The sequence below is a fragment of the Dipodomys ordii genome, unplaced genomic scaffold (genome assembly GCF_000151885.1).
Source record: "Dipodomys ordii isolate 6190 unplaced genomic scaffold, Dord_2.0 Scaffold45, whole genome shotgun sequence".
Classification (NCBI taxonomy): domain Eukaryota; kingdom Metazoa; phylum Chordata; class Mammalia; order Rodentia; family Heteromyidae; genus Dipodomys; species Dipodomys ordii.
Genome location: NW_012267261.1, coordinates 4,951,482 through 4,972,903, shown reverse-complemented (window position 1 = coordinate 4,972,903; position 21,422 = coordinate 4,951,482). Strand labels below are relative to the sequence as shown.

The 21,422-nt window shown below is 39.3% G+C and overlaps 1 pseudogene; it reads left to right on the top strand.

Annotated features, from left to right (window-relative positions):
• The first annotated feature begins 778 nt into the window (after nt 1-778).
• LOC105987878 lies at nt 779-20,731 on the top strand (annotated as a pseudogene).
• The last annotated feature ends 691 nt before the right edge of the window (nt 20,732-21,422 follow it).

Genomic DNA, 21,422 nt, shown 5'->3' with positions numbered 1-21,422 from the left:
TTTTTGTATTAACTCTCAAGACAATAGAAAAGCAAACGTTATAGTACGTCGACAAAAAAGACATTTCTCCAAAGAAGATATCCAGCTGTCAAACCAGCAGACAGATTTCAACTTCCTGAGACAGAAGCAGACGGGGCTACTTCCTGTCCCACAGCTTTCCAACGCCATTTGGATCCTTTCCCATCCAGCCTCGCTTTCCACGCCCAGGAGTGCTACAGTGACCCATCTCCACCAGGCCCTGGGGTTGCACACTGCCTCATCTCCGGGTTCTTAGGGGCTGCATAGATCCCTTGGGCCACACCTGAACTGTACCAGCTCGGGGGTCGAATCTTGGATCAAAGCAACCCTCCTCAGCTATAGCACCCGGCTCTGTTCTAGACCTTTTCCGGGTTCGAGCAGAGTGCTGGGTTGGGAGTATCGGCCATGCAGACATGAGTGGTTAGTAAAGGAAGGATTAAGCAGAACTTTCTGCATTTTTCCAGCACAAGTTCAACCGTGCCGAGGTAGGGTCACCAAGCCCGGCCGGCTCCGAGGTCTGAGATGCCACCCGTCCCCTTGCAGGCCCCGCCGCGTTCCTGGCCAGCACGGCGGGCGGAAGGCCTCCAGAGCCTCCCCAAGCAGCCCGCACAGCCACCACCTCACAGCTGCACCCCTGGAGTTAGCAGTTCTGCCCCTCCCCCCGCCCCGGGGACTCAGTTTCCCCCAGCAGGTTGACCATCAGACGGCGGCTCTCTGACCCCGTCCACTCGCCCTCGGTGACCTCTGTGACGTCGGGTTGATGCACGGACGTTCGGTCTCCCTCTCAGGCCCCGCGGCCTTCCCGCACTGGGCCGCGGCTGCCCAAGTCACGGCTCCTCACTGGTCTCGCAGCAGCAGCTGGGGCCATCTGGCTAACAGACAACCGACATCAGAGTCGTCCATCAACACCAAGCCTCCGTGACTCCACACCACCGATCTAAGATGTCCTCCGACCGCCGGCCCTCAGCTCAAGCGGCGGTTGCACAGGCAATAGGCTCCACCCCAGGGTGGGCGTGGTCAACGGAGCCCCGCCCCTACTGGGGTGTCATCGCCAGGCTCCTCCCCTGAGCTTGAGATAACATACAAGACTCCGCCCACAGCAGGCGGGGCCCACCTATCCCCGCCCATTTGTGGGTGGCCTCAGCAGGACCCTGCCCATTGTGGGCGTGGCCTTTCAGGTTCTTACTCAGTCTGGGGTTTGGTTTCCGGGACTGTCCCTGGTGGGGTGTAGTCTCCAGGTTCCACCCCCTGGCATAATGAAGTCTTTATGCTCTGTCCCAGGACATGGTCTCCAGGACCCTGACCCACAACTCTAGGAGCTCCACCCATCCTCTCAAGGGCAGTTTCCTCTCAAGGCATCAGAGGCACATCAACATAAGCCCTGCCACCAACTAGCACAAACAAACTCAAAGCACAAAGCACAACCTCAGCATGGTACCTAAACAACTATATTCCTCCTTGCCACTCATATCCTCCTGCAACAAACTTCTAAGTTGCCAGAAACTGAGCTGTAGTTATGAAGATGACCCATCGCATTGAACCCAGAGATATTTCAGTCCGCACATTAGCAATACAGATTATAGCCCGTGGTCCACACAAATAACTTCCCTGCATCCCAAGGAAGCTTTTCCATCAGCCAAGGGTGGCAGTAGTGGCCTTAAAATTATGGAACAGGTAACATTGATCAAGATTCATTGTACTAACAAACTGACGTGTCGAATTAAACCCCATCTGTACAACTAAAGATTAAAAATATTTAAACCTTCATGCCTTCCAGATACACACACACACACACACACACACACACACATATTTGTATGCCTCCCTGACCCAAAATCTGGGGCAAATGAATATACACACAAGATACCTCCCTCTGGGCCATTCCCTGTCACCAATATCAAATTCAGAACTGGAGGAAGGAGGGATATGCCTTCCCCTAGAACTCCAGTGTTAGCTTCCCCCAGTGAGACATTTACCTTACTAGAGATTGTTTGGGATCTCCCTTAAAGCACCCAGAAACAATTATGGTTCTAGACAGAACAGAACAAATCTCTTATCCAGCTTGACTTTCAATTCAATTTCAACTTGAATTTCAGCTCGAATTTCAATTGAGTTATCACAGAAGGAAATGGCTCATGATTTTAAACAGGAGAGTTTTTGTGAACATTTATAAAACCATCCCGCTTATGAGCTAAATTTATTATGTTTGCCAGGTTAATCTGTTTTCTCTAATCGGACACTTAATCATCCAGTCTCCTCCCTGCATTATGGATTCATGAAGGAGAACTAAGGAGAGTTGCTCAGTCAGAGCAAAGATGATAAATGAGCTTTTCATTTGGGGGGTATTTGTGATTAAATGCTTCATAATAGAATTAAAACGACATAAATCTTGTAATTTTGCTTCTAGATCCCTGCCAGGTATAGATAAAATGCATTCAGTTAGCAGCAAATCTAATTTGATGACTGAATGGAATTTATGGAAATAGAGAAACCTTTGCATGCAGTAGAGCCTCAGCCTTTCTTCATATCTACAGATGGGAGAGATGGCTGATCACCCTGTGGTACTCTGCAGATGAATGGCACAGCATGACATTTCCATTCAGAAAGGAGGAGGCATGGGCAGTAATAGGCAAAGTGTGTCCCAATCTCAGCCTGTAATCCTGAGATCTCCAGGGCTGTGCTTGGTATGCAGTTGAAACAGATGTTAGATTAGAACTCAATAACCAGTTCCTGATATTGTGTCTACAATGCAAGTGAAGTACTGTGTGGGCAGCACTGACAGGGGCTGCTTCATTGAGTTCTCAAGGTTGAAGCATATTGAAATCGCTATAACAGAGATAGTTTAGTCATGTTTGTTGTTAAATAAATGAAAACTACATTTTAGCAAAGCTCTGAGAGAGAACAAGTCATTATTTGCAAAATGCTTTTATCCGGTTGCTGTCACTTGATTCTCACAACAAATCTATGACATTCAGGTCCTGGCAGTTGCAAGAGACCTGGCATATGGTGCTAGTGGTCAGGTTCTCCTAGGGTAAAACTGAAGTCACCAGCCTTCCTCTGCCAAACTGCCTGCTTCACTAGACAGAATAGACCTTTGTTTATCTGTTTATTTCTTTGTCCTTACAATTTAATCAAGTGTTCATGTGTGCCATGAATATGCTCTACTGCTCGTTCTACATTCCCAGCCCCCAAACCTTTGTTTATGCATTAAAATAATATAATAAGTTAATAATCACTGATTTTATACTTCAAAATATTTACAAAAGATTTTTAATATTTTCACCACAAAGAAATAAATTGATAGTGATAGATAAACATACTCATTTTTTATGCAATCTGTATTGAAATCTTATGCTGTACTCTATAAATGTGTACAATTACTTGTCAATGAAAAACAAAACCAAAGAAAAAAAGAAAACAATGAGCAGAGGTAAATGTAAACTCAAATAGCTCTGTAACGTTAAAATAAATAACCACTGTCTGTATATGCTTTAAAAAATATACACACATGCATGCACACACATACACAATAAAAGACCTACACATATATGAGGTAAATGTTAAAGTGGTTTTTATGAAGACTTGCAGCTTACAAAGATATATTCTGAGATAATACAGAGATTGTTAGCTATAGGAACATAATGAGTCGACAGTCATTCAAACCAAAAAAAAAAAAATCAAACGCCTGAAAGTAGAATCCTTTTCTTTAATTTGAATGTTGGAGTGATCTGTCTTTTCAGACTTGTCTTTGGTCAGGCTTGCCACTCACTCCACATCGTTCATGCTTGGTTCATAGGATTAGAACTAGAAATTTGTTCTCTTGTAGAGTCCTCAAGTGGCACACATCTAACTTCATTATTTCTCCATGACTACTGCTTCCCATTGGCTAAATTTATTAGAAATGACTAAGATTGGCGAATTACTCTCAACAAAGTTTCTGGGGCAGTCAAGTAGGTAGATGGAGACAATGATTTAAAGAAATCCAGGGCAGAAGCACAGAGATCAATCAACATTTGGCAAAAGAAGTACAGAGGTATACCATCTCTGCAAGTGGCCTACATTCTGTCCTGGAAAAAGACAAAATGACAACGAAGAAGCCTCAGATGGTGAAACAAGAGTCTTAGGTTCTAATTTCAGGTCCAGCATTCAGTAGCAGTATGACATTGGGTACAGTCTCCTTTTGGACTTCTGAACATATGTGTGTTCAAAATGGGAAAAGTATTACTCTTCCATCTTTACAGATTTTCAAAGGTCTTTTTAGATATATAAAAAATATACAGAGAAGAATAAATTTACCCAATAATTATATACTTTAGATATAGCCAATCCTCAGAGCTTGGGTATCTGAGCCTCTTTGTGCTCAAGGATAGTGCACTACCACTTGAGCCACAGCCCCTCTTCCAGCTTTTTTCTGTGTAGTTTATTGGAGACAAGACTCACAGACTTTCTTGCCTGGATGTCTTTGAACTGCAACTTCAGATCTCAGCCTCCTGAGTAGCTAGTATTACAGGCATGAGCCATCAGCAAACCAGATTTTTTATTATAACATTTATATAAGTATGTCACTTATAAGTTACCATTGACAATGTAGTTAGACCTTATTGTGTTTTATTGATCTGAATATAAAAGCATATTACTAAAGGTAGACTACAGATATCAATGATTGCAGAGTCTTTGCCCTATGGGGGAAAAACATACAATTCATTCATTGTAATACATAATTCTAAGTGATTCTCTATAAAATGCTAAATGTCTACAGAAAATCTTAAAGCATAAGTGTTTACAAGACTCTTGGTAACAAGCAAAGTAATAGTAAATGTGCTTTAGCACTGAAATTCATGTATCCATGGAAACCTGTGAAGTTCAGTAAGTGTACTCACAGCCCGAAGTATTTATCAAAGGGTTGAGGAGGTGATCAGCGGGTTACTACACTGTGAAAAGCTAACAGATTGCTGGGACCTACTCCACACAGGCGTGGAGCAGGTGGCTCTTCTCTGCTAAATGCAATTATGCGGGGGGGTGGGGAGTTTCAGAGATTTCACACATTACTAGAAAACCCATGCTTATTTGTATGTATTGATATCTTGGAATACAGGGCCCTCCACTCAGTTTTTTAAATTAGGGATGCTTGACAAAACAAAAACATCATTTTCTTTTCCCCACACATCTTTAGTTATGTTCTAAGCCTCTCCAGGTTTTCCATGGCTGCTGGGGGAAAATACCACAAGTTTTATCAAAGTCATTCCTAGGAATTTAAATATGTGTCTTTCAATGTTTCCTAAGGTATGATTTCTTTCAAAAGAGGAAATGAGGGTAAAGTTACTTACAGATATCTAAAGGATCAATAATCTAATAAAGAAATAGTGGCATTTGAGAAGGTATAATTCCTTCTCCTGTTTATTGACAGGGTCTTCCTGAGTACTGGATTGTAGATTGTGCTACCATGCTCCACATTCTCTGATTCTTAAAAATAATGTGTATTATCTTACTTGGTTCTTACATTAATCACCCGTACTTCGATCCCATGTGCCTTTCCCCAGGCTCTTCCTGCCCTGTTTCTGCTTCCTAGCTGCCATGAGGTGAACAGCGCTGTTTCACCATGATGTTCCCTCTCACCACAGAAGCAATGGCACCAGCCGAGGAAGGACTGAAATCTATGAACCATAAGCCGAAACAGATCTAACTTCTCCCAGGTATTTGTCACAGCCCCAATAAAACTTCACCTGTTCAGAGTTTTATTTTTATATGTTTACTGAAGTATTTAAAATTATGTACAACGTTTGCATTGCCTTTCTATCAAACAACAGTTCTTCAGTGAAACAGTCTACAGATCTCAGAAAAGATCTGCTTTTTGTCTTACTGTTTGGTAAAACACTTGGTTGCCATACTTTTCACAATAATAAGGAGATTAGCCCATCAATTGCTTTTTTTTTTATCTAGACTGCTTTAAATTTTCCATCTCTTAGTGTGCCAGGTTTCTCTTTTACTCCTATGCAATTCTCTATGGCACAATATCACTCAGAAAATCAACCTCTTTGCTGTGTGAAGGCACTGAGACAGAGCCTATGAAGCCCAGTGACCAATTACACAAGCCCCATCTTCCCACCCCCAAAGGACTACCAGTGTATAAGTAAAGCATACTAGAATGCTAGACAAGGCCCTCAGAAAGAATAACTGTTCTGTGTGAATTGAGCTCGGTCATTTCCCCGTGTAATGGGAAAATAGTTGAGGCTGTTTTATATTCTTATCATCATGTGTACTTTTTGCCTGTGTCATAAGATCCATACTCATTAATGGACTGGATGGCTTTTGTCAATTTTTTTTTGCTTCTGGGCTTTGATTTTATTTTCAAGCTGCTTTATACTGCTTAAGTTTATTGTTTATGTTCTTTTGTTTTGTTTTTGCCATAGGTTGCAACTCTACCTGACACTGCTGACTCCTGGTAAAAATAAAGCTTCTCATTTATGTATGAAGCCTAGATGTTCATGCAATGTCTGGGACATAACAGGTATCTGACAAACAGCTGTTAAATGAATGATTCAGTAACTGAACGACATCAAGTTCTTTGTTTTGCTGCCATTTCCTTGACCTTCTCTTTGAGGCAAGATGGCTGTCGAAATTCCCACCATCATGTCTTTGCACAACCATTTTTACAAGTAGAGCCTTCCCAGAGAGATAAATGTCTCTCCTAAATTTGTCTAGCTGATTTTTATTTTACATTTTATTGACTTCAACTATGTCAAAAATCGACCCTGTTTTCAAGAGAGGCTAGGAAAAATATATTTTCCTACTTTTGGAGAGGGAGACATTCAAGAAAGAAAAGTAAGATGTGGAAGGTAGAATTGGTTAATAAATATATAAGTAAATACCTTGGGTGGTATGCAAAAAAATACAAAAATGTATTGTTGGAATTCAGTAGATTTAGTTCAACAAAATAAACACCAGGAAACAGGCACTTGAAGGGAGTAAGCTGGGGCTCAGGGGAGGGGGGTAGACAAATGAAGAGAAGAAGAAGAATGCAGTCAAAAAAATTGATATATACCTTACAAAACATGAGAGAGATGAGAGGAGGAGTGAGTTTGGAGGAGTAGGTGAGGATGTTAAAAGGGGTGACATTGATCCACACACATTGTATTCATAAACTGTTTTGTTGAATTGCAACACCTTTGTACAACTTAAAGATAATAAATTATTTTTTAATATATAAAAATAATATGGAAAAAAGAAAAGGGAGAAGAAAACTACATGTAACAAAAATGTCATGACTAGATTGGTCACATGGCTGATTAGAGATTTGGTAACCCATATGATCCAGGTACTCACTCAGTAGAAACAGCTTTCATACTATAATGCTCATACCTTTTTCTACCTTTGCATCTCAAAAATATAGCCATTTATATGTTTTTTTCTTTCCAATTTAATAACTTTTATTAAATGAAAATCATTTCAAGTAATTATGTGGAAATATTGCTTACACACGTCTACAATTTGAGATGATTGATAGAAAGGTGTATCAAGAAGAAAGAACTCAGTAGGCAGATGAAGAAAACAAAGGCCTGGATTCCTCAGGATGGGACAAAGACAAAACACCAAGATCCACTAGAGAGAGACACAGATGCTCTGAGGATAAGGGCAGGATTGGGGGTAGGAAGAGCAAGGGTAAGAACCAGAGACTATCCTCTCTGACTCTTTCTCAGATCCTCCCCATGTCTTACAAAGGGTAACAGTAGATAAATAACACTGGTAAATAAAACATTGGTAAATATAAAACATTGGCTCATAGCAACTCATTTTTCTTTTTGAAAACTCTGGCTCCTGCTATTATCCAAGTTCTAGAACAGTCTAGAAAACATAGTAGGCTTTAGAGAGCCTGAATAAACTCCCAACTTTTTGTTTTCCACGAACTATGACTAAATTAATATGTCAAGCAATGTAAAGATTTGTTCCCCAGACTTGTCATGTGAGATGTCAGGCTAGAAAATAACCTTAGGACCAAAGAAGAGGAAGAATAACTCCCTCCTTGCCTTTGAATTTTAAGATTCTATGTCTTTTACTTCCAATTCTCTGGCATAAAAGGAAACAATAGTTCATAATCTCAGTCATAGAATCAGAGAGTATGGACATTTGAAGCTCAATATACAGATCCCTGCCCTGCCATCTGTCAGACAAGCCCTGGATTATGTGAGTGCACACTCTAAAACTCTATTATTCTTGTCTATTACTACTGAAAGCAAAAAGAAAGCTTTTCATGTTTAGGATACGTAAGGCAGTAACTCAAAAATTGAATGACATTTGAATGCCCAGTCCCTTCCAATATCTTTTGCAAAAAACAAAGAATCACAATGAGAAACAGGTGAATTAGAGCTAATTAAGATCACCAGTTGCTGTGAAATCTTTGATTAAATGTGGCATCTGGGATGAGGACATAAGCCTATTGTCCTCTCATTTGCATCAAGTAGGTCTCACTATCAGACTGGGGCAGGCTGGCCAATCTATTAGAAAATGACTTTTGGTTCTGTTCATTATTGAAAAAGAGAAGAGAGATTGGGCATGAAATGTGAACACCTTGCTCTTGAGACAACTTGATTCTCAATGGAATTCTTGAACTTGTTACAGATGGCCTCTTGACCAGGCTGAACCCTGAAAAGTAAAAACAATCCATGGACTGCTGTGTGGCGGTGGCAGGTGACTTATCCTCCTGTTCTTCAGTCAACTCATCTCCTATGCAGACCTACCTCCATTGATAACTAAGAAGAGCCAACAGAAATCACAAATAGTAAGTAGGATTAGCTATTTTTATTGCCACATAGGGGAAAACAAGTATTTTCTAAGTAAAATGGAGCTGCGAATCTCATTAGTAAGGAATTCTAACAATATTTATTTCAAAAAGTTCTTAAATACATTGCCATATGTATGATAGATGACAAATGCCAAGTTCTTTCTGCTTAGACTACTGTGTGCATAAAACTTCACTGAACTAAGCTGGAAAACTTTGCCAGGAATACATCATTTGCATCTGGAAATCCAAATGAATGAAACCACATTTTGAGTTCCAGTGTCTTTATTTTTTTCTCTGCCCCAACTGACTGATGGCATTTTCAGGGCCCCAGAGCTGGTTAAGCAGGTGTCTTCCAGAACTGCCAAGAACAGATTCCCTCCCTTGTTTTTAAGCAGAAAACTAATCTTTATTCTTCCCAGAGCTGCCTGAGTCTTCATTGCTTCATGCTACACTCTGAATACTGATGTTCTGTGGCTTATGGATATAGAGAATGTTAAGAGTCCTTGGGCTACTGATTCTCAAATCAGTCTTTTCCAGATTTCATGATCATCTTACAGGTTACTGCACAAGGAGTTGTAGAAAGTATTGTTCAAGGATATATACTGGCCACATTGGCCTGGAATGGGTCCTGTGCCAAAGACATGTTTAGACTGACTGCCATGGCTCTATGGTGTGAAAGCCAAACAAAAGCAAGTCATCCTCAATGATAGATGCACAGATAGGCCTGATGGATGTTACCACATGTGCCCAGCACATGTGATAACACACCAGGATGACTCTCCACCGTGCCTGGAAACTTCTGAAACAAGTTTATGGAAGAACAGAAACAAGTTTAAGAGAAAGGTAATAACTAAATAAAAGAGTGCAGCTATCAGCAAAGTGTACAATTTTTGTTGTTAATTTTTTTTCCTGCCCATCCGGTACCACCTGTCCCAGGCTAAGTCCCACATGGCCCTAAGAAGCTTCTAAATTTGATCTGATTAAACCATTTTCTACCACGTGGAACATAAAGTGTCCATTCCAGGATCTCAAGCATCAGATGGCATGCTGCCTCTCAGGTGTCAACATCTACCTCTACCACCCTCTCGGACACCCCTCTCCCAGGCTCTGGACCATATGGTCAAGCTGCATTCAACTGCTTAAAATTCCTGACCATGACAGATGGCACCTTGCCCCCATGTCCCTCATGCCACTTGCCACCTGTTTCACAAGCTAAAAAGCCTCTTCGATTTCAAAACCCACTTCAAATCACCCCAACAATGAAGCAACATTTCCCCTCTTTTCCCTCTCTTTGCATGTTCTTCCATGACTTTCTATAATAATCCTGATCTTTATGGGTGTTTCATTGTCCTCCAGAGTAGATTGTGAACTCCTCAGTATCAAGCCTGAATATTGTTCCTATTTTTGTTCCTGATCTCTGCCTCAGGAGTGTGGCTGTAAGCTGGTTCACCGCACGGTGGAGGAATGAAAACGGAACAAGCTCACATCAACTTCCTTGTACTTCGAGCTCCCTTGACTCTTGTTTCCACCAGGGAGTTCTCCTGCTAATCAGTTCACTCTGCTCTGATTCCTTGTCTCCCTGCAAGATCTGGGAGTCGAGTGAGAGCAAGGTGCAGCTCACTGACTCTTTGAGGGCAAACAGAGGATGATCTATGGACGTCCCAAGCACAAAATTATAAGGTGATATAAAAAAAAAACAAACAGCTGCTCTTACTCACCTGCTGTCATCTATCCTGTTCCAGAATCTGATTGTAAATCTGGCTTTCTGACAACTCACAAGTTGTGCTGCAGCAGCTTACCTGCTGGTTTGCTTTCTGGCAGAACTGAAGAGGCACCGGTTTGTTGTCGCAAAGCTTGAATTCTCTTCTTGGCTCTGCAGCTTGAACTCTATATTACTTTGTGAAGGAGACTCAACTTCCTTGTGAGCTGATTAAGGTACAGAGTACTTCTTCCTGCCTTGCTGAACTTTCTAGATTTGCATGGTATAAAGAATTTCAAATCACTTGACAAAATAGAAAATTTACCCAAAGAATCAACAACCCAAATGTTCATCAACCAAACAGTAGATTAAATAAATGTGATTTTATTTATACAATTGAATATTATTTAGGCACAAAAAGGAAGTTTGTTGCAATGACCACAAATTATATAATTATGTTTACATGACAATCTACATGTAACTATTTATTGATAGAAAGTAGGCTAATGGCCAGGAGGTAGTGAGAGAGACAGAGGCATTGTTGAATGATGGAATAAGCGTATGGTGTTTAGTTCTGAAAAATAAAATGAATGTAATGTTCAAATGTGGAAAGCCCCTCAACAAGTTTCTAGCAAATGCCACAAGTCATCTTAACCAAACAGTAAAGCACAGTACACCTTGCAATCACCACCAACACCAGCCAGGTTGTTCATGTCTTATCTGGCCCCTTTTCTGCCTACTTTCCTAGACTGACAATAGTCAGCACTCAGACATTTAACTGCTGTTTGTGGCAGGAACAATCTAACACAATTATGTCTATATGCCAATCTTATGCTACACATGGATATGTGCTTAGTGACTATTTTAAGAAGATCTATTTTGAAGAAAGCCAGAAACTTGGATAATTTATCAATGTTTTTAAAAAGCCTTAGATAAGCCGGGCGCTGGTGGCTCACGCCTGTAATCCTAGCTACTCAGGAGGCTGAGATCTGAGGATCGCGGTTCAAAGCCAGCCCGGGCAGGAGAGACCGTGAGACTCCTATCTCCAGTAAACCACCAGAAAACCGGAAGTGGTGCTGTAGCTCAAGTGGTAGAGCCGCTTGCCTTGAGCTGAAGAGCTGAGGGACAGCGCCCAGGCCCAGAGTTCAAGCCCCACGACCGACAAAAAAAAAAAAAAGCCTTAGATAAAAATTTGTCAAGTTCGTTTTTCGACATAATGTCTTGTACATCTCATTGTTGCAATGGGTCCTCTTCTCTTCCCCTCCACAAATTATACCAACAAATACAGTGAAAACAGTGGTTAAGGTAACAATGCTTGATAAGAAATGTACTCATTACCTTACCCATGTAATTGTAACCCCTCTGTACAGCATTTTCACAATAAAAAAATAAAAAAGAAAATACAAAGACTATTAAGAAAAAAATTGTCAATATAATTAATTCATTTAAAATGTATAGCTTTCTAGTGGACATCAAAATGCAAAATGCTTAAAGAAAATTGCAACTTATTAAAAACATTAAGAAAATAATGGACATTGTAGAACATTCTATTAGGAGAGTAAAATTAGAAAAGATACTTTCCTCCCTACTAGATATGGAGTCCATTTAGAATACACCATTTTAGAATATAGCACCCATGAGGCTGTTCATGGTCTTCTGAAAATATCAAAAGATTAAAAAACCAAACAACCAACTAGCCAAACACATAGACAAACAAAAACATTAGCTAGGGAAAGCCCTGGATTTCTCATGACAGAGGATAAAGATTGACACTTTTTATACTCTCTCACCTGATAATATGCCCTTCTTCCCTTCATATCTTGATTTTTTCAGAGCAAACAAACAGGAGACACCTTAGTTGAGCAACTGAGTTTGATTACACAGCCCTTTGCTGAGCCTGCCTAACACTGTAACCCTAACTCAAAGCTATATGTAATCACTTTCTATTTTTGTAACTCAGTTAAGAGTTGACTAGTTTCAACTTGAATTAGTCATTAAAGAAAAACATTAAAATGCTGATACAAAATACATAATGTTTTGATTGCTTTTGAACAGTAGAAGTTAAAATTGTGCATCTGATTATTCAGAACGGAAAAACTATGAAAATATAAAGAAAATCAACCAGCCATCCATAATTTCATTTACTAAATAATCTCATCTACAAGGAAGTGGAAGGGAAAACACTCCATTGTTCAGGCAGTGGGTGCTTTGTTTCACAATTACAAATAATGTGCTAAAGAGTAGTAAAATTCTTTGTAATTGTTGTAGCTAGTTGTAACTGAAGAAATACTTCACACACAACCAGTTATTTTTACATTAAAAAATTTTCAGCATGTGTTAATAGCTTTTTCTCTCAACTGTAAAAGATGGAGACATTACAACATTAAACAATAGTTAGATTGTGTGTGTGTGTGTGTGTGTGCACGAGGACTTGGGCCCTATACTCTCATTCAATGTTTGTGTTCTTGGCTGGCATTCTGACAACTGAGCCATGCCTCAGTCCAGCCCTTTGCTGGTTAGTTGGAGATAAGAGTCTGGCTTTGTACTAAGGTCCTCTAGGTCTCAATTTTTTGAGTAGTTAGGATTATAGGTTGAACCATCATTGCCTGCCTGTTGGTTTAGGTTTCTTACTGAAATATATAAAGCATCCAGGTATTGTCTTGTTATAATTTGGCTGCAAATTTGTTGTGTTTTCTGAAAGATTCATTAAGTGTTCTAAACTATGAGTTTAGCTCTGAAACACAGAATTAAAAAGCTGCTCAATCTCTCTGGATTGTTTTTAAAATCATGAACCTTTCCAAGTAGTTTCCTTGGAAGCTAGAAGAAAATACTGTAATTTCTATTTATTTATTCTAAATCTGACCTCTACCACTTGTATATTGTAGGGAAATTATAGAATCTGTCTTAGGGGAAAATTGGTTCTCTCATTTATGAAAAACACATTAATGATTCTTTGGTTATAAAAAATGAAGGCCCCAGGCTAGTCTTAGGGAAAACAGTAAATTGGCAGTAAATTGTACTGCATAATGAAATCAAATGCAGTCAAGGTCTCCCAGCAGTAGTGGTGAGGTAATGAGGTCCACTCTTATAGGGCATGGCTAAAATACCTAGGAACAACGATGACCAACAGTCGTATCCCAGAAAAAAATCATTTTAGTCCTATCTTCAATGGACAGTGATTACACAGAAGAATATTTGTTGTTCTCTGGGGATTGGGAACAAAACTGTGGCTAACTTTAAGAGTGAGAGAGGGAAAACTAAGAGAGTACAGATAGATGGAAGAATATATTAAAACAACAGAAAACTGAGTGAGAAATATATTTGGGGTAATAGATAATAAACAAATCTTGAGAAAATCCTTTGCAAAACCTTGTGCAGTTAAATGAAATTGTGCTAAGTTTTTCTTTGGTTTTATTTGATCTTGTTTTGGTGGGGGGGAGAAGGAAGTGAAGAATTAGAATTATAATAAATAATAGTAATGGGAACTAGAATAATAATTGTGGCAGTTCCTCAGAAGTTTAAAGATAGAATAAAGCTATCATCCAGCAAGATGGTTAAGATAGTAAATTTTATATATTTTACAGCAACTTGAAAAATACAAGAGCACTAAATTTTACTGATTACCCCAAATAGCAGAAACCCTTCTATATTATTTTCAAATACTATCTTGTTGAATAATCATTATTATTATTCCCATATCCTTGATGGACAAACTGTGTACAGACAAGTGTTGGCATATTCTCCACAAGTCCCTTGGGCTTCTGCACATTTTATTAGCTAAGGTTTTTGGGTTTTTTTTTTAGACAGTCTTTTCAAGGATATTTGTATAGAAAAACAATCATGGTGTTTCCCTTAGGTGTAAATGGCTGGTGCATTTCTTGTCCAATGTAATAAAAACAATATTTCAGCTCAGGGAGGCTTATTGCCCTTTGTAAGAGATTTGGGGTTTCTTTACCCACTTGGTATCACCCTACAGAGAAATGACACAAATACTGATACTTTGCCATTGCTGTAGCCATGTGTGATAAAGTCCTTTGTCTCTAGTCAAATGTCTAAATCTTCCAGTGTCTAGGAAACTGGGGCAGCTAACAGAGTATACAAGAAGGGGAAGATCTCATATCTCTTTCAGTCTGAGCAGAAGATAAGCAACTTGCCCAACACTGCCCAACTGAAGAGTAATAATACAGTTATGGCTGGCACCAGTTCAGGGAGTTTCATTCCATAACTCAGGTGTGGCTTAGCCACCAGGCTATGTTTAAAAAATGGTTGTTCCAAGCTGGGTGCCAGTGTTTTAGTCTGTAATTGAAAGCCAGCCCAGGCAGGAAAGTCCATGAGACTTTTATCTCCAACCTGGAAAGGGGTACTATGGCTCAAGTGGTAGAGCTCTCATCTTGAGCTGATGAGCTCAGGGACAGTGCCCAGTCCCAGAGTTCAAGCCCCAAGACTGACCAAAAAAAAAATGGTGGTTCCAAGCAGCCAGAATACAAAGAGAACTTAGTTCTCTTATTTGCATAGTTCTATTACATAAAGTTAATAAAACACACATAAATATATAATGCTTATGTATATTATATGTAATATACTAATATATAACACATGTTTACATAAGTAAACATAATAAAATATGTATATGTATTGTTAAAACATGTTTCATATATGTTCTATTAACATATATGTTTTATTATGCTAAAGCTCACATATTTTTTAAAAAATCTGCAGTGCTCTACTTTTCTTTTTTAAGAAAAAAGCCTCAACTCCGATTCAATTTATTCAGATTTCTTTCAAAGGTTTTCATGCACATTCACAAAGATATATTACATGAAGGGTCTTGAAAAATAGATGGACAGAATCTACTCTTTATAATATTATATACTGTAACTTGGTAGTTAGCTAATTTTTAAAAAATATTTTATTGTGAAAATATTGTACAGAGGGGTTACAATTACATGAGTAAGGTAATGAGTACATTTCTTATCAAGCATATTTGCCTCTTCCTTTGTTTCCCCTTCCCATCCCTTCCACAACAACTCCCCCTTTCCTACTCCCTGCCCCCCCCCCAAAGTTGTAAAGTTCGTTTTTCAACATAACGACTTCTACATCTCATCGTTACAATGGGTCCATCTGTATCCCTATTTAAACAGTTTGGTTTTTTTTTCCTTCCCCTCCACAAATTATACCAACATGAAATACAATGAAAGCAGAGGTTATGCTGTGGGAGAGGGACATACAAAGCAACAAAGAAATCATCTTATAAATATGTTAGAAACAATAGCATGAAAGAAAAAGCATTTGAACATTTATCTTGGGGTTCAATTCACCTAACACCAAGTTATCTGACCTTTTCTGCTTGTCTCAAACATATACTAGTTATTACAAATAAGGGAAACCATGGGACCTATGCTTCTTTGGGCCTGGCTTACTTCACTGAATATAATTTTTTCCAAGTTTTTCCATTTCCTAACAAATGGGGCAATGTCATTCTTTCTGATAGAGGCATAGAATTCCATTGTGTATATATACCACATTTTCTTGATCCATTCATCTACTGAGTGGCATCTGGGTTGGTTCCGTATCTTAGCTATGGTGAATAATGCTGCAATAAACATAGTTGTGCTGGTAGCTTTAGTGTGGTCTTGTTTGTAAACATTTGGGTAAATGCCCAAAAGTGGGATTGCTGGGTCATAGGGGAGCGAACCTCCATACTACTTTCCAAAGTGGTTGAACAAAATTACGCTCCCACCAACAATGAAGTAAGGTTCCCTTCTGTCCACATCCCCTCCAGCATCTGTCATTATTAGAGTTCTTGATTCTAGCCATTCTAACTGGGGTGAGGGGGTATCTTAATGTTGTTTTGATTTGCATTTCTTTTATGGCTAGAGAGGTTGAGCATTTCTTCAGGTGTCTATTGGCCAGCCTTCTTTCCTGTTCAGAGAAGTTTCTTTTTATATCTTTAGCCCACTTATTTATTGGGCAGTTGTTTCTTTGAGGATTTGTTGTTGGAGGATTTAATTTCTTGAGTTATAGGTATATTTAGATATGAGAACCTTGTTCATTGTATGGCTAGTGAAGATCTTCTCCCAATCCGTGGGCTTTCTATTGATCTTGCTAACTATGTCCTTTGCTATGCTGAAGCTCTGCAATTTCATGCAATCCCATTTGTCCAACCTTTCTTTGATTTCTTGTGTTTCTGGGTCTCTATTAAGAAAATTTTGGCCTGTGCCAAGGAGACCTAGGGTTTCTCCTATTCCATCCTATAATGTTTTCAGAGTGTCTGCTTTGACTCCAAGGTCTTTGATCCATTTGGAGTTGATTCTGGTGCAGGGTGATATATAAGGATCTAGCTTTAGTGTTCTACAAGAGATTAACCAGTTTTGCCAGCACCATTTACTGAAGAGGCTGTCTTTCTTCCATCCTATTTTTTTAGCTCCCTTATCGAAGATTAAATGGCTATATGTCTATAAGTTCATTTCTGGATTTTCAATTCTATTTCATTGGTCCTAGGTCTGTTCTTGTGCCAGTACCAAGCTGTTTTGATTACTATGGCTTTATAGTAGAGTTTGAAATTTGGTATTGATACTCCTCCAGCATTGTTCTTTCTGTTAAGGATCGTTTTTGCTAGTCGGGGTCTTTTATTGCTCCATATGAATTTTTGGATTGCCTCTTCTATTTCCTTGAAGAATGAGGTTGGAATTTTGATAGGTATCACATTGAATTTGTAGATAGCCTTGGGAAGTATTGCCATTTTCACGATGTTGATACTTCCAATCCAGGAGCATGGGAGTTTTTCCTACTTTCTAAGTTCTGTTCTGATTTCCTTTTTCAGGTGTTTAAAGTTTTCATCATAGAGGTCCTTCACTTCTTTGGTTAAGTTAATTCCTAGGTATTTTTTGGTGGGGCTATTACAAATGGAGTTGATTTCAGCCACACTTTTCTCATTGTTGGCATACAGAAAAGCCATTGAGTTTTTTTTAAGCCATTGATTTTTGAGGGTTAATTATATATCCTGTTACTTTGCCAAAGTTTTTAACCAGCTTGAGTAACTTGGGAGTGGAGTCCATGGGATTCTTTAAATACAAAATCATGTCATCTGCAAAGAGGGACAGTTTTACCTCATCTTTCCCTATTTGGATCCTTTTTATGTTTATATCTTGTCTTATTGCTGTAGCTAGGCATTCTAATACTAGATTGAAGAGAAGTGGAGAGAGTGGACATCTTTGTCTCGTTCCTGACTTTAGAGGGAATGGCTTTAGGTTTTCACCATTAAGTATGGTGTTGGCTGTAGGTTTGTCATATACAGCCTTAATTGTATTGAGGAATGTTCCCTGGATTCCTAGTTTTTCCAGAACCTTCATCATAAAGAGGTGTTGGATCTTGGATCTTGTCAAATGCCTTTTCTGTATCTATTGAGGTAACCATGTGGTTCTTATCCTTGCTCTTGTTGATGCAATGAATTTTATAATTGATTTGCATATATAGTACCAGATTTACATCCCTGAAATGAATCCTGTTTGATCGTGGTGTATGATTTTTCGGATCAATTGTTGAAGTCCATTGGCCAAAATTTTGTTGAGAAGTTTTGCATCAATGTTCATCAAAGAAATGGGTCTATAGTTCTCTTCTTTGATGAGACCCTGCCTGGTTTTGGGATGAGGGTTATGATGGCTTCAGAGAACGTGTTCAGTAGTGAGCTTTCTCTTTCAATTTCATTGAAGAGTTAGATGAGTATTGGTGTGAGTTTGAAGGCCTTGTAGAATTCCACTGTAAATCCATCTGGTCCTGGGCTTTTCTTAGATGGGAGGTCTCTTATTGCTGTTTCTATTTCAATGCTTGATATGGGCCTGTTAAGATGGTTTATCTCATCTTGGTTTAGTTTCAGCATGTCTATATTTGCTAGGAAAAGGTCCATTTCTGCCAAGTTCTCAAACTTATTAGCATAAAGTTTTGAGAAGTATTCCCTTATAATGTTCTGAATCTTGGTTGTTTCTGTGGTGATGTTTTCATTCTCATCTCTGAGTTTATTTATTTGGGTGTGTTCTGTTCTTTTTCTGATAAGATTTGCTAAGGGTCTGTCAATTTTGTTAATTTTTTCAAAGAACCAACTCTTTGTTTTGTTGATTCTTTCTATTTTTTGGATTCTAATTCATTTAATTCTGATTTAATTTTAATTATTTCTTTCCATCTACTGGATTGGGGTTTATCTTGCTGCTCTTTTTCAAGGAGGTTCAGATGTCTCATTAAATTGTTGGTTTTAGATCTCTCCAATTTGTTGATGTAGGAACTCAGAGCTATAAACTTGCCTCTGAGTACTGCCTTTGGTGTATCCCAGAGGAGCTGGAAATTTGTGTGCTCATTTTTGATAAATATCATGAACATTTGAATTTCGTTTCTAATCTCGTCCATGACCCACTGGTTATTCAACAGTGTGTTGTTCGGCCTCCATGTGTTACAGGAGTTTCTTTGGTGGCTTTTAGTGTTGAGTTCTATTATGTTTTATTATGTTAAAGCTCACATATTTTTTTGAAAATCTGAAGCTCTCTACTTTAAAATTTTTCAAAGATACAACTTAAAATATTGTATGTTGCAGGAAGCTCTTCCTATTTCCTTGCTAAAAATAATGTGGCATTTAAAAAAATCTGAATGTATTTTTTTCTTTCTAGAATAAACACTGGTGAGCAACAGGAAGCATGGGTTCTAGAATCAGACTGTCTTATTCTGATCTTGACCTGCCACTTCTTAGCAAAGTGACCTTGGATAATTCACTTCATCTCATTTCCTCAACAGAAAATAAGATCATGACTTTAACAGTAGGTCATAGCTACAGCCATAATAAAGAAAATTTATTTCTATTGCCCACACCCCTCATAGTTTAAGGAAAAATACACACATTGTTTACAAGGACACTAACTCTTTTGGCTTTACAGCTCATGACATAAAATGGCCTGTGTTATGAGTTTTCCAAGTACTCAGAATTTAAAGTACTCAGAATACTACTACTGCATCACTAACTTTTCAATAAATGTTTGCTATCATTATCCATCTTTTATGGCTCTTTTTAATTAGACCTGGATGTCTCAACCTTTAGCAACCAGTGAGTACAGATGTAGACTCATCAGTTCTGCCAAATACCAATGACTGAGTCTCTCACTGATTGTTTTAGAAATACAAAAGGGAAATCACAATCCCTTCTCAATTAAACTCAAGGCTGTTTTCATAATAAAGTCTTGATTAAAAGTCATCCTCCCATGGCGGCTGCGAGGTGGATGAGTTGGCCCACAGCTGCCGCTGTTTCATAGCCCCCCAGTGACCCACCTGCACGAGCTCGGGAGGAGACCCGGCTGGTGACATGAAATCCAAGATGGAGCTAAAGATCCTGGAGTCCCAGGCCCAGGTGTGCCAGGCCTTGGAACAGGTAGATGGAGTTGCCGACTTCTAGGTGGATGGATGGGAAGCGGATGGAAGGGGGCGGTGGCATCAGCTGAGTTCTCAAGATGGATGTGTTGTTGAGAAAGCTGGGGTGAGCAGCTCTTGCGGTGCATGGAAACCTTTCCGAGGAAGCAGCAAAGCAAATGAAAAGCAGAGGAAAACATTTGAAGGCTAACGATGGTAAAACGCCATTTTGTGCTATGGGTTGTGAGTTCTGTGATCCATCCCAAGAACCCTCATACACTCACGACGCATTTCAACAACTATTGGTACTTCGAAGTAAGAGAAGCTGATGGTGGTTTGGTGGTGGATGTGATCTCACTCCAACGTCCATTTTCACCAAACTCTAAAGGAGGCTTGTGACCAACTCCCAATTTAAAAAATGGTGCGATGATTACTTCTTTATTAGCCCATCGTGGAGAGCGGAGGGGCATCGGTGGGATCTTTTTCCATGATCTCAATTCTCCATCCAAGGAGGATGTCATTCGCTTGGTGCAGAGCTGTGCCCAGGCTGTGGTTCCTTCTTACATTCCTCTTGTGAAAAAGCACTGTGATGATTCCATCCCCACCTACCCCTCACCACCAAGGAGAAGCTGTGGCAGCAACTCCGAAGAGGACAGCATGTAGAATTTAATCTGGTGTATGATCGAGGTACAAAGTTTGGCCTCTTCACTCCAGGATCCAGGATTGAGAGCATCTTGATGTCTTTACCTCTAACTGCCCGGTGGGAATACATGCACTTTCCCTCAGCAAATTCCAAGGAAGCTGAAATTCTGGAAGTTCTGCTCCATCCGAAGGACTGGGTGCATTGATGCAGGCCGAGCGGTTTGGAGGGCTCGGGTGTGTGTCCTCCTCCCTGGCTGGCACTGTTGCTACTATGTGGCGGTTAGGTAGGTAGTATCTTGTGCTTTAGTGTTCCAGCCTTCTCCACGCTGCCGGTTGTATCATTTCTCCTGTCGGTGAGGGCCGGTAAGAGGGAAGATAGCTAATTGACAGTCAATTGATAGAAAATTTTCACAATTATCTTGTATGGCTATTTTATAACGTTCTACGTTGAGCTTCCAGTGTGATGATAAGGGAATACAACTATTATAACAGGTACCAGAAAAGTCCTTATTTTTCTTAAAGTCTTCATTTTAGCTATAGAGTTATGTCCTGGGGTATGTTTTTCCTTCCTTAATTCAGTGAATATGTTCAGACTTCTTGGTAATTGCAGAATGCCTCTTAAAAGTAAAAGTTTACTTTGTCATTTCTGAAATCTCTTTGATGTGATTTTTACATACTTTACAGACCACAGTATTTTATAAAATGTTTATTTCTGTAATGATAGCTATTTAGAAGGCCTTGAAACATTTTTAGTCTGTGTGTGTTACCAATTCAGTGCTTACCCAGAGGCTTAGCTTTAAAGTGACATTATTATTTAAATAAGGGACATCTGAAGTATACTTTCGATTCTTTTGTGAAGTCATAGTTTGTTAATGTTGAGATTTTTCTACTCTTTGA